Source organism: Octopus bimaculoides, chromosome 1, assembly GCF_046866305.1.
Source record: "Octopus bimaculoides isolate indiv1 chromosome 1, ASM4686630v1, whole genome shotgun sequence".
Classification (NCBI taxonomy): domain Eukaryota; kingdom Metazoa; phylum Mollusca; class Cephalopoda; order Octopoda; family Octopodidae; genus Octopus; species Octopus bimaculoides.
In genome coordinates this window covers 147,973,221-147,990,720 of record NC_142928.1, presented here as the reverse complement: position 1 = coordinate 147,990,720, position 17,500 = coordinate 147,973,221, and the positions used below count along the sequence as shown (strand labels likewise).

Sequence of the window (17,500 nt, the reverse complement as noted above, 5' to 3'; positions counted from 1 at the left end):
ACAAAATAAAGTGGAACTATTTTAAATAAAATCTTCCATTTCATAATGTCTATAAAAAGGGGAAATATTTAATTGTAAGTCAGCTGTTCTTCTTCCGCTTGTTTCTTTCTTTCTAGCGTTTTATGTTTTATTTTAATTTATTCTTTGTATATAGATGCGGCTGTATGGTAACCATATGGTTCCGGGTTCAGTCCCACTGCGTAGCAACTTGGGCACGTGTTTTCTACTATAGCCTCGGGACGACCAAAGTCTTGTGAATGGATTTGGTAGACGGAAACTGAAAGAAGTCCGTCGTATGTATATATATATATATATGTGTGTGTGTGTGTGTGTGTGTGTGTGTGTGTGTGTGTGTGTGTGTGTGTGTATGTGTGTATGTATATGTTTGTGTGTCTGTGTTTGTCTCCCCACCATCGCTTGACAACTGATGTTGGTGTGCTTACGTCCCCGTAACTTAGCGGTTCGGCAAGAGTGACCGATAAAATAAGTACTAGGCTTACAAACAATAAGTCCTGGGGTAGGTTTTTTCGACTAAAGGCGGTGCTCTAGCATGGCCACAGTCAAATGACTGAACCAATTAATAGAATACACAATACCTTTCTGAGTCAGATATGTGTTACCAGCGTTACAACCACAGATAAATTGATTTAATAAATAAATTCGTGTTTACAACGTTAGGATTAATAGCAAGCGGTTTAACTTAGCGGGACATATCTAAGTAAAAATAAAATTTATGGGAATCCGATGCAAAGGTGTGAAAAACACACATAACAGAGCCAATAACATATATCGCAAAATGTGCTGGCAAGCAAATAGATAAATGAATTATGGGTGTGTGTGTGTGTGTGTGTGTGTATGTGTGTGTGTGTTAACGCGTACGTGTGTAATGTAAAAGCTCCTGTATTAAGAACACAGCATAATAGTGGTTTTTAAAAAAAAATTCGGTCAAAAACTCGATGTAAGTTATAGAAATAATAAGCGAATAAAATAACATGCAAATATCATTTTTAAAATTCTTGTCCTATACATTAATGTATCAAATCAATAAAATAGATATGTGTGCAGTAAGTGTTGTTACTAAAAGCAAAAATATGTAATATGCTAAACAATAGTTATTAAATTTAAGAGGAATTTGTTTTCGTTGATGATATTAAAATTTGAACCCCCTGAAGGTATGTAATGTAGAGAACAAAATGTAGAGAACAAAAACAAAAGATAAAACAAACAGCATGTGACCACAGACATTGTTTTACAGAAATCTACTTATTGGTAGATATGTGAAAATTGGAATGGACAGAATTTAAGGCTATTGGTTTTGAAGAACGGCTCATAAATTGCGCAAAGGAAAAATTATGAAAATATGAAATTAACTATTTACCTCTCCTGTGTATCATATGTGATGCACAGCATATATTTCTCTGCCGTCCATGCATCATATATGATATACATTCCCATCTTTTTTTTTTCTGCCAGCTCGCCGCCCTCGGCTAGCTAAAAGTCTGAGAGCAAGTATGAGAATTCCGGACAAACATATGAAAGTGCTTTGTACAGGTAAAGTAAGTAAATAAATTTGTTGGCACTCCGTCGCTTACGACGTCGAGGGTTCCAGTTGATCCGATCAACGGAACAGCCTGCTCGTGAAATTAACGTGCCAATGGCTGAGCACTCCACAGACACGTATACCCTTAACGTAGTTCTCGGAGATATTCAGCGTGACACAGTGTGACAAGGCTGAGCCTTTGAATTACAGGCACAACAGAAACAGGAAGTAAGAGTGAGAGAAAGTTGTGGTGAAAGAGTACAGCAGGGTTCGCCGGAGCCTCGTGGAGATTTAGGTGTTTTCGTTCAATAAACACTCACAACGCCCTGTCTGGGAATCGAAACCGCGAGTCCGCTGCCCTAACCACTGGGCCATTGCGCCTCCACAAGTAAATAAATATAAAGCGTGAATACAGTTTGACAGGTGAATATAAAATGTGTTGGAACTTGGTTTTCAGGCGAATAGAATTTGACTTTAGCAAGGTTGTGTTAAAATTCTATTGATAATGTGTATGTATATATCTAAAATTTGTTAGAGAACAAATATTTTGAAAAATAGTACAACAGAATTATTATTAATTCAACATCATACATTAAACATACAATTTTTTTAAAATGTGTGAAAATGAATACAATTTAATAAAGGCTGTTTAATGATTAAAGTGGATGAAATTTATTGTATTTAACAAATATTGTTAAATACATTGTTTCATTATGATTGTCGACTAACAGACAATCGTTGCTGTATCAAAGATATATGGCGGTGGTCCTCAGTAGATTTAATTTGTTATATAAATTTTAGAGAGTACAATGAGTTAGTGAAGAAGTGATGTCTCCCTAGCTTATTTTGAACCAAGATACCTGCCTCTTTATAAACTTACGGTTCAAATGTTGATGATGTATGATAAAAAAAAAAGGTGTATTTAACATATCTGAGAATGATTTTGGTACACGTAAAGATAATCGGTTATTCTAACAACTTAAATATGTTCATTTCGTACTTTTTATTGGTTAAGTATCTAAACTTTACACTTAAACATATATTTATATCAGCTTTTGGTGCAAAGGGGAAAAAATCCTTTACGTTGTTTGTCAATATATATATATATATATATATATATATATATATATATATATATATATATATACATAGAAACACACACACACACACATTCTGATTGAATCTTCCATGTGTTAACGTGTACCTCCCTACGACAATGTAAATTTTAATTTAATCAAGAGATACTTGGCCTGAAGAGTAGCCTGCGGTATACATTTCGCTTGGATATTTACCAATTCCGAGGTTCCGCTCGCTATGAAACATATATAGCCCGGATCTTATCTATTCCATCCCTCAACTTTTGTATTCTTATTCGCATACCCGACAACCCTGTTCGCCTACCGTGAAATATAAAAAGAACTTTTTTCAGTTTATCGTACTTCGATACGAAAAAAATCCACAACCTTCCGTCTCAATAAGCCGCTCTTGTCTCTGAAAGTTGTTTTTTATATTTACTGCCGGTTGCTTGAAGCTAACTTTCTTCCTACACGTCGATCTTTAGATCTTACATACATACATACATATATATATATATATATATATATATATATATATATATATATATATATATATATATATATATATATATATATATATATATATATATATATATACAAAATTTTAAATTTAAAAGAGAGTTTTGACGTTAATATCCATCATTATTGAAATTTATTCCTTTGTCAACATTTCTGTATAAGGCTATATTTAGATTTAGATTTAGATTTTTTTGCGGTGAAATTTCTTGCTATATTGGTAACGATTACATGTTTTTCTATGAACAAATATATATATGTATGTATATATATATATATATATATATATATATATATATATATATAATTCAACGATCCCTTCCTGTTCGGATTTCCGTTCAAATTTGTAGCACTTGGGTACAAGAAAGCCAACGTGATTTCCCCCCTTAAGATCCTAGTGGCAACAAATTTGAATAAACCTTGTTCGTTGTCAGAGTGAGACTGGTGTGGAAAAGCGTTCAAGTGTGCGCATGCTTGTATTAAATGCACCCTACATACATTTCATGTACGTTTACATAAATATAGATGGAGGTGCATATATAGTTACAGACGCATAACACACACATGTTTATGTATATTTACATTCTTAGATGCTTGCATGCATATACATATACATTCATGTAAACATACATACACAAGGATAGTGCACTGAAACATTTTTAATTTGATACAGGAAAAGTTGACCATGTTACAACTAAGTAGTGATTATGTATTTGTATGTCAATCATACAACCTGACCTTATACTAATAACTGATAGAAAACCAGCAAAACAGATTCATACAGAAAGGGAATGCACTCACATACACTTATACGTCAATGTATATGTTTGGTTTGTGTGTACGTCTGTATATATAGACATACACACACACATAGATCAAAATAAGCATAAGCGTGCACACAGACACACAGACACACACATAGACACACACAGACACCCAGACGCATACACACACACTAGATAAGTATATAATCATACCAACACGTACACAAACACATAGAAGTTCGTAGCGACAAACTGCTGTGTGCACGTGTGTATGACAGTTTGTGTGCAAATTGCAATTGTGTTTATTCAAAGCTTCTTAACGTCTGCTGTTATTATTGCTGGTCTTGTTTGAACGAGCAGGTAACATCAAAGACATGCTCAAAGTGCACTAAGAACCAGTCAAATCTTCATCAGATCATATCCTACTGTTTTAGAAAAAGACAGTTTGAATAATCACAAACTACAAGTATCACAAACTACAAGTATCACAAACTACAAGTATCACAAACTACAAGTATCACAAACTAATATTCAAACACAATATTATTCTATTCAACAACTAACAACTTCAATAGAATTATAAACTTATTACAACCGCCAAAGGTGAAAACCAAAACCACACACATAACAGCAAGAGTTGCAGCATTAGAACTACATCGCCCTGCCCTGTAAAAGGAAACAGTCTCACAAGCAATATTCCCTACAGTTAATCTGTAACCAGCAGCACTAGATCAACAACTGCATCCAGATATACAGGAAACCAATTCAAGGCATGCTACAAGTAACACACACATAATTTTCGCAATCCGATTGGGAAATATATCTGAACTAAAAATATTTTGTTTAGCATTAATTGGAAAATATTGTCATGCGCACAACCGTACCAGGTTAACAACAGATCTTGCCAAGTTTGTACTAACGAATATCCTACCACATTTTTTTTATTCAGGAATCAAATTCTGAACCGAAACTCTATCATAAAAACATTAAAACATTTCAAATAGCTTTTCTAACGGTTAAATATAAAAATACTACACCACTTGTTCTCTCCCCACACCTTCACCACAAGCCACCCCATAATATACATAAACGTTCACATTACAGCTTCACACGAAACAGGTACTGTGAAAACTACCTAAAATTTCCCCAACAATTTCACCAAAATTTTCTAATCTAAGTGCACGCACTTAGATTCACAAATATGTGCATGCACATACATATATACACACGCATGCATATATGCAAGGGAGATAGAGGACTAACCTGGCTTAGATTATTTTATATTCTATTTTATTTTACATAATTAGATGCACACATTTTTCATAAGGCCCCATGTTTGCATAGAATAAATACTTCTCAAAACATAACCCACACATTTACCTAAAACACAAAGGTTGAAATTTCGAAATAATAACCGAATAACTTGTAGAATAATTAACTCCTAGAGAGAAATCTGCTGACCAACGAGCCTTCATGTCTGCGTACATACTTTTGTGAACATTAAAGCATAAAATAAACAAACTTTTATACTAACGATACCATGACATACATCCCTGATAACCTCCATCTTCCCCAAACAAAAAGACAGACACACCTAATTAAATACACCTAGTTGCAAAGGTTTAAATACTGGACTGAACTCTGAACTTTAACCTTCACCTTCCAAAAGCAAAAGGTTAAATCTCCCATTGGTAATCGAATAAAACCAACAACAACTGAACCTATTGTCACATCTGCTGACGATCAAAGCCCTTCAATCTAAAACCTCTGAAAATATGAACTGAAGCTGACACACCTAAAGAGACACACTCCATTACAAAGTTTTATATGAATGATTAAATTCAAAACGATAACACAACCCTAAATCTAATCAACGAACATTTCCCATAACACCTCTCCCTTACAATCTGTCCTACGACCTATCTATTACTGGGCAGATTTCCACCTACCCCAGACAATTTGAACTTTACAGAGATTATGTAAAGCCAAAATGAACTCAAATTACCACGATATGATGATGATGATGATGATTATATATATATATATATATATATATGTAAGAACTTACTGTGAACAAAGTTGCGTGGCGTTCGATTACAAATAAAAAATACACATTAAGAGATCCAAAAGATACACAATAAGAACAGGACATCACTAACGAGTGAAAAATATGTAAACACATAACGAGGGACAAGTACGGAACAAAATACCAAAAGAGGTCTAACTCCTCCTCAGTTGTCGACTGTTTATTACTCCCTATTTCGTGTTTTCATCGACAAGATATGAAAACTACATAAGACAGCAACATCCAGAAATTTTTTAAATATAAAATTTGTGGAGCGTTAAGGCTTCGGACGAATAAACAACAGAGTGGACGTACAAAGTAAACAATCGACGTTGGCCATTAAGCCAAGACGCGTTGTAATGGGTAACGCCTAGCAGAATTTTTGAAAGGATATAGAATAAATAGAAGAGAAGAAAAATGATCAAAGACAAAAAATGTCAGGAGACGAGAGAAATAACGTCAGCTAGGTGGACGTCGCGTCCAGAAAAGACAGAGGTGAGAGAAATGGCCTGTAGTCACGTGAAAGCAAACAAGTAGAGGGGAAGGGGGGACAAGAGAGAAGATGAGGGACAGAAATAAAGGGAGAGAGGAGAAAGGAAGGAACGAAAGGTAGTAGGGAGTGGAAGAAAGACAGACAGGAGACAGCAAAGAACGAGGGAGTGAAGCGGAAAATAAAGAGGATTATAGAGGGATAGACAGAAGGAAAGAAAACAGAGTGTGGAGTCGCAGAAATTATAAATAAATGTAAGAACTTGGTTGAAGAGACAAACACAGACACAAAGACACACACATAGATATATACATTTGTTTTAGTTTCCGTCTACCAAAACCACTCACAAGGCTTTGGTCAGTCCGAGGCTACAGTAGAAGACACTTGCCCTACGTGCCACGCAGTGAGACTGAACCCAGAACCACGTGGTTGAGAAGCAAGCTGCTTACCACACAGCCACGGCTACACACACACACACACACACACACACACACACACACACACACACGCACGCACACACACATACACACACACACACACACACACACACACACACACACAATTCTATTAATGTATCTTTGTATGTATTATGTATGTATATATGTATTACAAATTCAAACTAATATCCTCCACGTAAGCAATATTACAGATCCACCTATGTAAACAATTTTAGAGTGTGAGAAGGACAGCAAATCCATTGATGTGTTTCGATACATGTAACAACCCTAAATTGACTGGAAATGCATTCAAACATTTAAATATATATTATTTACTTATCTTATCAGTTTCACTTCAATCTACAGCCTTATTGAGATACGTGTGGGTGCACATGAATCTCAGATTTATAAACATTGTGTTAGATCTGCTGAATATTTCATAACTTCCGTTAGTTATGAGTAAAGCTTTATTTATTTGCAGGCTTGTTGGCAACCGATCTATCAAAATTACAATTGTGTGTGGAGGATGGGGGCGTACGAGTGTGCATGGCTATCTTTTTGTGCGTGTTCGTATGAGAGCGCGTATGCAGTGTATGCATGTAATAATATATATGAACGCGTTCTTTTCTTTCTGCATAAATAAATAACAGCAAAACTATGTATATCCTTTTATTTATGTGCGTGTATATGCATGTGTGTATGTGTGTTTATATGTACATGAGTGCGTGGTTGTGTTTGTTTGTATGATTGATCGCTTGCATATGTAAAGTATGGGTATGTCTGTTTTTGTATATGTATATATGGATATAGGAAGCCAACGCTCAGCCTTCTTTGAATTCTAGTAAGAACAATATTGTAGTGTAGACAAAGAGCAGCGAGGTATTTCAGCTAATCCAGTCATATTCATCATATTCAATTTTACCTTTATGGATATTCTAAAAGAATACACATTATGAAAACGATGCATGTGTTCGAGAAACTCCGCTACTGTAACCGAAACTCTTTGCTATTTGCACTAAACAGGATATCAAAAGAAATTACATGCATGACTGCACAGAGAAGTAGCATTTTCTGTGGAATCTGTTGCTGTTTTATAAATAATATCATTCTGTTTAAAGCAAACTGCTAATGTGTAGCCATCTGAAGGTCATATAGTATTGTATATGTTTACGTTTATATGTTGGCTATTATTCAATACATTTTTTGATTACCATAAACTTGAAATTAGGTTGTTCTTCTTTAGATCTATATTAGCTACGATGAGCGGCCCTCTGATCAACTGAAGTCCAGCTGTGATCATCTAAGCGTATTTTTGGTATACACAAGCATCTCAAATGGTATGCTGTGTGTGTGTATCGTATTTACAGTTATTTACATTCGGCATATCGTCATCAGTCGTCTGTAGACAAAGCTATATCATCTACATATCATATTTCTTTTTCTGTGCAGAATAGTATCACCTGTTTACCATTCCTCGGCGAATGGTTTCTATTTCTAGAAGATTACCTTCTAGATGGATTATCTTCACTGCGACTGATGATCACCATCTATCTTTTGATTGTACTCGATGGTGATTGACTCTCAAGAGTTTCTTCGTCCTTTGACAGACCTTGTTTTTTATCCCACAGGGTGTCTAAAAATCATACTCCTCACCAAGTAAGTTCGGTGTTTTGCCGGTTTAGTTGCCGACGACACGACTATACGACAGGTTGTTACCGAGTTACATACAAACAATAACGCTCAAAAGCGGCCTGATGTCTTATACGATATATATATATATATATATATATATATATATATATATATATATATATATATATATATATATTTGTTGGTAAATATCGCAGTATGTGTGTGTTCTAACGCAACATCCACTTTTAGGTGGTGAATATGTTACCTTCTGGTATTAATACTGCTTCTGTCGGCGTATTTATTTTATATGTGTGTGTGTGTGTGCGTGCGTGTGTGTTTGTGTGTACGTGCGTGTGTGTGTGTGTGTGTGTGTGTGTGTGTGTTTAGTTATCCTTTACCTAAACTACATTATGCAATGTTTTCTTCTTTCAATACCGAGAAGTGGTGACCTCTTTAATCAACATTTAGAGAGAGAGAGAGAGAGGGGGAGAGAGAGAAAGAGACAGATGAAAAGAGAGGAGAAGAAAGTGAAAAATAAGGAGACAAAGAAATAATGAAAGAGCGAGACGTTCCTGCTCCGATCTCCTTTGTTTTCTATATGCATGAAACTAAGGACTATCCAATGTCTCCTTTTCTAATACAGTAGGATGTGACTTCAGGAGATTTGGTTGCTATTTCTTGCAGGTTGAATACATGGCTCCCCCATCGCCTTATATTATTTTAAGTATTAAGGCGGTTAGCTGGCAAAAACGTAAGCACGCCGGGCGAAATACTTAGCGGTATTTCGTCTGTCTTTACGTTCTGAGTTCAAATTCCGCCGAGGTCGACTTTGCCTTTCATCCTTTCGGGGACGATGAATTAAATACCATTTGCGTACTGGAGTCGATGTAATCGACTGGCCCCCTCCTCCAAAATTTCAGGCCTTGTGCCTAGAGTAGAAAAGATTATTTTAAGTATATTTAATTTTTGTTCATCTCAAGGCCAGCTTTGATAGAAAAGATCCAGGCTCAGAATGATTCCAGTTGGAAACGCTGCATTTAGGACTTCTTTTCAAAAGACAGTATTGTGCTATTTGAAGGAAATTTAACTGTAATTTCTAGCAAGTCCAGCGACCACGTGCCAACTATTTCGTCGGTAAATTTGAAATTATGTTGTTTAAACATATATGATGACTAAGTCCCATATTTTCCACCTGCTGATCGCTATCTTCTCAACATATTTGTTGGTTCCAAGGATTTAATGCCGTACTGACCAATCTTTTTGTCGACGAATCAACTAGGAAATCGATACTCTAACGTCTTGAAAAAGAAAGGACACAATGGACAGCTTAGTCTTATTTGATATGATTGCCAGTGAGGGTTGAGCTCGGATTAAACAACTACAATGATCTGATTGTAAATACTGCATTTAGAAAGATCTTCAGTTTTCCCTTTCTGGCTGGTTTAGTTTTTAAAACCAGAGATTATACTTCTACCTCACTTTAATGACAAGAATATTTAACTTACCAGTATTATATACTGAGAAAAATGATTCTGAGTATTACTTTCATCGGGCATCAGTACCCAAATAATTCACTCTTTTCACTGTTTTATATTAGTATCTTTATGACTGCATTATTTCCTCAGTTTTCCATGGAATTGGTATTCGTCATCTTTTCATCTTTTATTCCTTTGTTCTTCTGTATCGCTAATGTTTTTTTAATTATTTTCCTTTAATCAATATTAAAGCAGCTCACTGTATTTGATATCGTAGTCCCATTAATATTTTCACGGTATTATCGTTCATCAGGATTTTTTCTTTTCTTTCTGTCAATTCTAATCTTTCTTGCAAGTCCCATTTCTTTTGACAGTGTGCTTGCACGACGTTACTATGCTTTTCTGACAGTAATATAACTCGAGGTTATGGGGAAGGGGAGTTCTCAAAAACGATAGAGCACCTAAGGAAATGTCTTGTAGCATTTAATTTCGTCTTTTTACATTCTGTATTCAAATCCTAACGAGGTCTGCTTTGCCTTTCATTATTTTCAAGTCTATGAAATGTAGCACAAGTCAAGTACAATAGTAGATTTAATCATCTATATACTACTTGTTAATTGGTAGCCGTGTGCCAATCGTCATGTGAACCATGTGTCATTATTATTCAATTGTTTAAGTCGGCGAACTGGCAGAATCATTAGCACGGAGTGCAAAATGCTTAGCGGCATTTGGTTTGTCTTTACGTTTGAATTCAAATTCCACCCAGGTTGACTTTACTTTTCATCCGTTCGAGGTCGATAAAATAAGTACCAGTTGAGTACTGGGGATCAATACAATCAACTTACCTCCCCTCGCTGGACTTGTACCAAAATTTGAAACCAACATTATTATCCAATCGTTTGCCGTTTCAAAGTGCTATAAATTGGAATTATTATGCTCAGTGTATTCTTACCAAGTCATTTTCTGACCGTGCTGCGATTCTCTCTTTTCTTCCCACTCAAATAGTTCATTTTGAATTTTTTAGCTAACTAGCTTCACTGACATTTCTAAAACAAATTGTTTAGCTTCATATCAGCCATAACCGTACATTTAATCTTTCTTTTGGATACTAAAAATTTAAAACTACATTATCCAAAGTGTCTCTCCCATTTTAAAACGACAGGGTTTAATTCGATGGAATTTGTTGGTATTTCTCGTAGGTCATGTGACCACGTAGAGGCTCCTTCATTGGCTTATGTCTAGGGCAAATAGATAATAGCTATACTTTTGTCTTTGCATTAAAAAAATTTTTTGTAGAATTATAGAATATATTCTTTCCACTTCAGTCTCTGAAATGGGGGAGTATATGTAACTCTTTTTTTAATTATTTTTTTTTAAGCCTAGATGACTGGAGAATGAGAAGTAGATGAATCGGGTGTACATGGATGTGAATTTTCACAGTTTGGCATATCAGCGAAGCAGTAACTGTTGCAGTAGCTTTAGATAGCACAGGCAGAAGTTATAGCACACCAGTATAAGTTTTTAGTATTGTGTCAGTTAAGCTAAAGTTTTACTGATCAAAAGTTGATCTTCCTCGGGAAGAGGTCATGAACGTTTTCATGTATGAAACTGTTGCATTATCCTAAATATGCGAAAAGGGCTAAGTTCAGCTGGTCATGAACTGTATCCATAACCACAGACTTGATGTATCAAGTTCTTATTTAATTAGCCTTTATGAATTTATTCCATAGTTATAGCAGGAATTAACTAGAAATATGAATCCTGGATCGAATTATCAATAGATGCAATAAGTTAGTTTGATGGCAGAATTAAACATATAATTTGGCTTTCAGTACGTTAGTCAAAGATAGATATTTTATTTCCTTCTCTAGTATCGATTTATAATAATTTTCTTACGTGTTCATAATCTGAAACTATCTGTTCAAGCCTTATCTGATGTATTATTTTTCTATAATATTTTATCATACAAAATTGTTGATAACAGCTCTCTGGATTAAGACTAACATACATGCATACATACACACATGTTTGCACATGTTTGCACTATGTTACACACACACACACACACACACACACACACACACACACACACACACGTACATATCCACAAATGTGTTTACAGGCGCGGTCCCAGGAATTTTTTGAAAGGAGGGCACGAGGTCAGAAGGGAATACAATTCCAGGAGAAACGGGCATAATATTATTTAGAAGGACGCACTTCTTTTCTTGTGAGAGGCACGTACCCCTCAGTTCCACCCCCACCCAAGGTCCGTCCCTGGTTTATGTATGTGCATGTGTATTTTGTAACATAGTGTAAATCAGAACAGCCTGAAATGTTTATAATATAAAAAAAAAGCTTTAGTTGTGCAAATTGCAGACGATGGAAAAAACATTCTTTCTTTCTAAATAAGCAGAAAAAATTACTGGGTGTTCTCTTATATATTTGTTTCAGTGTTGATAACATCCCCAATCAAAAGAGATGCAATCTTACTCTTTGTTGATACTAAATAGAATATATTTATTTCGAACATGGCGTAAATCAGAGCACCTGATACATGTATAATGTAGATAAATCTATAGTTATAGTGTTGAAATGTTATGAGAAGTAGGTATTATTCATTAAATCACCCGATGCCACTCATAGGCAAGAAATTCGAGAGGGATAGGGATTAGTCAATTATACCGACTCTATTAAATTATTGGTAATTTACTGTATCGATACCAAGGGGATTAGCTGGCCTTCGTAAGATCTGAACTCAAAACATAGAACCGGAACAAATACTGCCACTAATATTTTCCGACTTTCTAATGACTCCGCTAATTCATTACTCACGCTGCACAAAAAATAATAACGATTTCTTTCTTTGCTTGGTGATGGATAAGCAGACATCGATATGATGAATAAAATCAAGAATAGTTAACGCTCGCAAGCGAGTGTGACATATTGGAAAGTAAATTGCTTTCGCTAATTGTTTTAGGTGCCTATATAGTCGCTAGCACACATAGACACCCTCTCGGTAACTTCCGCTCGTTGACTCAGAGAATACCGAATATGTGACTGCAAGAGGGACAGAGAGAGAGAGAGAGAGAGAGAGAGAGAGAGAGAGAGAGAGAGGGAGAGAGAGAGATAGAGAGAGAGAGAGAGAGAGAGAGAGAGAGCTGCACAAGTTCCATCTCTAGGTTGGTGCTGCTTTCCAGCTGTGTAAATTGGAGTAATAGGAAGCGCCATGCTCTAGGATACAACACTTTTCCCGGTCCAGGAATCGAAATTACGACGTTATAATTGTTAACACAACACCCTAACTATTAGGCCACGTAGATATGATAGAAATTCTATATCGTATGACTGAACTCATGCAATAAAGAATTTGTCAGATAAATCTGCAAAGCATAAAATACGTTGCTGAATTCAGTTGTTAGATTTTAATCTATGTCTTTCAGTTAGCACTCATTTAATCCATCAAGCGAAGAACAGGTTAATCTCCGTTTATACACTAAGAAGATCAATATTTCTACTTGCCTGAAATGTTAAATCACATCTGGCTACATTCGCTGTACAAAGGTTACTTAGTGAGTATAGAATTCATGTCAATCAGGGTTAGTTATCGTTTCATTCTTAAACACTGCATTTAAAATAAAGTTTATAGTTGCCCCTGAGTGCCGTGTAAAACGACAGAAAACAGATCTAACGGTTGTATTTTGCATGACAGGAATAATTAAAACCCATTAACTGGCAGGCCGCCAATGAGAGAATTGCTCCACTGTCGTCCGAAATACTGAAAATAGCAGCCAAATCTCTTAAATCACATTCTCCCAATTCTTAAGGGAATTTATACACGCAAACTTACATATACATGGTGATAGTAGTGATGGTGAATATCCGTCGGGCTGATAATGAAGATTCAAATGCTCGATCAACTGTATTATCTGCTCCTGAATTAACGTGTATGAAGCTGAGCATTCCACTGAAACTGTTCCCATTAACATAATTTTCAAGCGGAATGAGCGTGGCATAGTGTCTGCCAAAACTGTACACTGAATTTTAGGTACAACCCAACCAACAGTCTTCTATACAATTTCCATCGCAACTTATTGGTCGACCTAAGACCATAAAAATGACGCTTTCCCAAGGTACTACACGCACTGGGATCGAACCGGGATATTGGTTTGCTTTCCTCTTCTAATGAATTTCCTATTTGCTGGAGTGTGGACTTTTTCCTTTCAGACTATTTTCTTACAGCTTACTAATACTTCGTTGTAATGGGACGTAGAATCATTACGTATGTACACAGTCTCTTTATTAAGTTTCCTGTGGATTGACTCTTAGTTATCTTGTGATCTAAAGAAGATTCCAAAAATTAAACTGAATTTAGAATGGTGGTGACCATTATATATATATATATATATATATATATATATATATATATATATAAGTCAGTAAATAGTGGGGTTGTGTTAACGGCACGTGGAGAAATAATAGGAAAATGAAAAAAAGCCAGAATGCTGAACTGGAAGCATAATTTAATAAAGATATTTTCTAACCGGTTTTCATTGCGAAGTAGCAAATTATCAAGAAGGAGAATGAAGATGTTTTTTTTACAAAGAAGTACAAAATGAAGAAAATAATATATAGAACAATAATATATAAAAAAATAAATATTCTTTGAGCTTTTGTAGTTCAATAGTAGTTCATGTATAAATTGGTAGGAAAAATAAGGATGCATGAGGGTTGAGGGTTTTGTTAGGTTTAAAAAAGGGGTTAAAAGTTTGTGTTAAGCAGGAAATGTGGTGTCAAAACAGGAAGTGTGTGTAAGGGGAGACAAGTGTTTTTAGTTGGAGTTATGAGCTCTTTTTTTCCAAACAGGAAGTTTGTGTCTGTTCATAGAGGAATAAGGTCACTGAGGGATGTGTGTGTTAAGAAATGGTTGGAATTTCTCTATGAAAAGATTCTCCTTGTTGATTCTTTCTTGTGTGGAGATTCTGTCTTTACATTGATAGAAAGGGAATATAATGAATTTAGGGTTTTTGGTTCTGGCGCAAGAGTCTATGTGGCCACTGAGTGGAATTTGGCGGTATTGAGGGAGGTTTATTTGTTCCTTATGGACAGCTACTCTTCTACGTAATGGGAGGCTCGTCTGTCCGATATAGAAGTTTTGGCAACCTGCGCAAGTAAGGACATAAATGAGGTTACCCGAGGAACAAGAGAAATTGGTTTTAATTTTAAACTTTGTTCCTCGTTTGAAGGTAAATTCAGAGCCTTCAAGTAAGTAGGGGCAGGTAGCTGTCCATAAGTAACAAATAAACCTCCCTCAATACCGCCAAATTCCACTCAGTGGCCACATAGACTCTTGCGCCAGAAACAAAAACCCTAAATTCATTATATTCCCTTTCTATCAATGTAAAGACAGAATCTCCACACAAGAAAGAATCAACAAGGAGAATCTTTTCATAGAGAAATTCCAACCATTTCTTAACACACACACCCCTCAGTGACCTTATTCCTCTATGAACAGACACAAACTTCCTGTTTGGAAAAAAAGAGCTCATAACTCCAACTAAAAACACTTGTCTCCCCTTACACACGCTTCCTGTTTTGACACCACATTTCCTGCTTAACACAAACTTTTAACCCCTTTTTTTAAACCTAACAAAACCCTCAACCCTCATGCATCCTTATTTTTCCTACCAATTTATACATGAACTACTATTGAACTACAAAAGCTCAAAGACAATATAATGTATGGGTATATTTATTTTTTTATATATTATTGTTCTATATATTATTTTCTTCATTTTGTACTTCTTTGTAAAAAAACATCTTCATTCTCCTTCTTGATAATTTGCTACTTCGCAATGAAAACCGGTTAGAAAATATCTTTATTAAATTATGCTTCCAGTTCAGCATTCTGGCTTTTTTTCATTTTCCTATATATATATATATATATATATATATATATATATATATATATATATATATGTATGTATGTATGTATGTATGTATGTATGTATATGTATATCAGGTCATCCCATGAGTTCTATCCGAATTTTGAAAAAAGAAAACAAGTGATCAAATGTTATATTTAATTGAAATTCAATCATCAATGTACTTTCCCTGATTATCTATGACTTCCTTTCATCTATTTACAAGCTTTTTAATCCCATCCATGTAAAACTCTTTTGGTTTCAAAGCGAAGAACTCTGAAATGTCAGTTTCGACCTGGCTTGCGAAAGCTATGTCCCTCAAATGATTCTGTAAACTACGAAACAAATGGCAGTCTGAAGGAGCAAGGTCGGGAGAATAAGGTGGATGAGGAATTTTTTCGCAACCAGGCTCTTCGATCTTTTGTGATTTGATCTTTGCAGTGTGGGGTCGCGCATTGTCCTGATGAAACATCACTCCTTTTCGATTCACTAAAGCGGGTCTTTTTTTCTTCAAAGCTTGGTTCAAACTCTCTAATTGCTGACAGTAGACTTGAGCATTGATTGTTGTATTAGGTGGTAACAATTCAAGGTGAATTACTCCGTTGCAATTCCACCAGATAGAGGGAAGAACCTTTTTCCCATGAAGTTCCTTTCTTAGTTGTGGCCGAGCTTTTTCCCTTTTACCAAGCCACAGTTTACGACGTTTAACATTTCGATAGAAGATCCATTTTTCGTCACCAGTCACAATTCTATCCAAAAAGGGTGAAATGAGTTCGCGAGAATGGAGAGAAGAGCAGATGTCAACTCGGGATTTGCAGTTGCTTTCGGAAAATTCATGAGGCACCAATTTTCCAAGTTTAGGAACCTTTCCAAGTTGTTGATGATGATGAACAGTCGTATGGTTTGAACTAAGCTTTAGTGCCAATTCTTCAACTGATAATGCAGGATTTTCTTCTCAAGTAATGCCTCAAAGAGCTTATCATCAAACTCAACTGGACGTCCTGTTCGATCTTCATCTTCAAGGCTGAAATCTCCACTTCTGAATTTTGCAAACCATCTTCTGCAAACTCTTTCATTCAAGCATTCTTTCCCACAAACTGAGTGTATGTTTCAAGTCGCTTCGGGTGCAGAGTTTCCTTTTTCGTACTCACAAAGCATTATGTGCATTAAATGCTCTTTGGATACTTCCATGTTAGAAACGGTTTTAATCAAAGAAAATTTAATTCTATTATTCTGTAAAATGATATTTAATTAGTTTAAATGTACACAAATGCATAAAAATAATTTTTAATTCCATTAGACATTCTAAAATACTATTAAATTTCATTTAATTTTAAAAAAGGTAAAATCGGACAGAATTTATGGGATGACCTGATATATATATAAATGCTTATCTTTTCTTTTATAATTTTATATTATATATTTGTAAGTTAAAGGACAACGATAGCTGCTTCCAATCAGAAATACTGAAACTTTCGCATTTTATTTGTTAAAACCTATTTATGAAAATATCAAAATTTCTTCCATTTCCTCCTCTTGCTTTTTCTTTTCTTTACACTTTTTTTTTTACTAGTGTCATTACAG

At 35.2% G+C, this 17,500-nt stretch overlaps 1 protein-coding gene across 3 annotated transcripts in view; it reads left to right on the top strand.

Annotated features, from left to right (window-relative positions):
• LOC106884320 (potassium channel subfamily K member 18) overlaps positions 1-17,500 on the top strand; it is a 197,386-nt gene that overhangs the window by 43,137 nt on the left and 136,749 nt on the right. The window contains exon 2 of one of the 3 annotated variants that reach the window (XM_052971308.2): positions 155-293. The exons of the other annotated variants lie outside the window; for them this stretch is intronic. The gene's annotated coding sequence lies outside the window, so the exon portion shown is untranslated. The remainder of the gene's footprint in view (positions 1-154; positions 294-17,500) is intronic. 3 annotated transcript variants of the gene reach the window in all.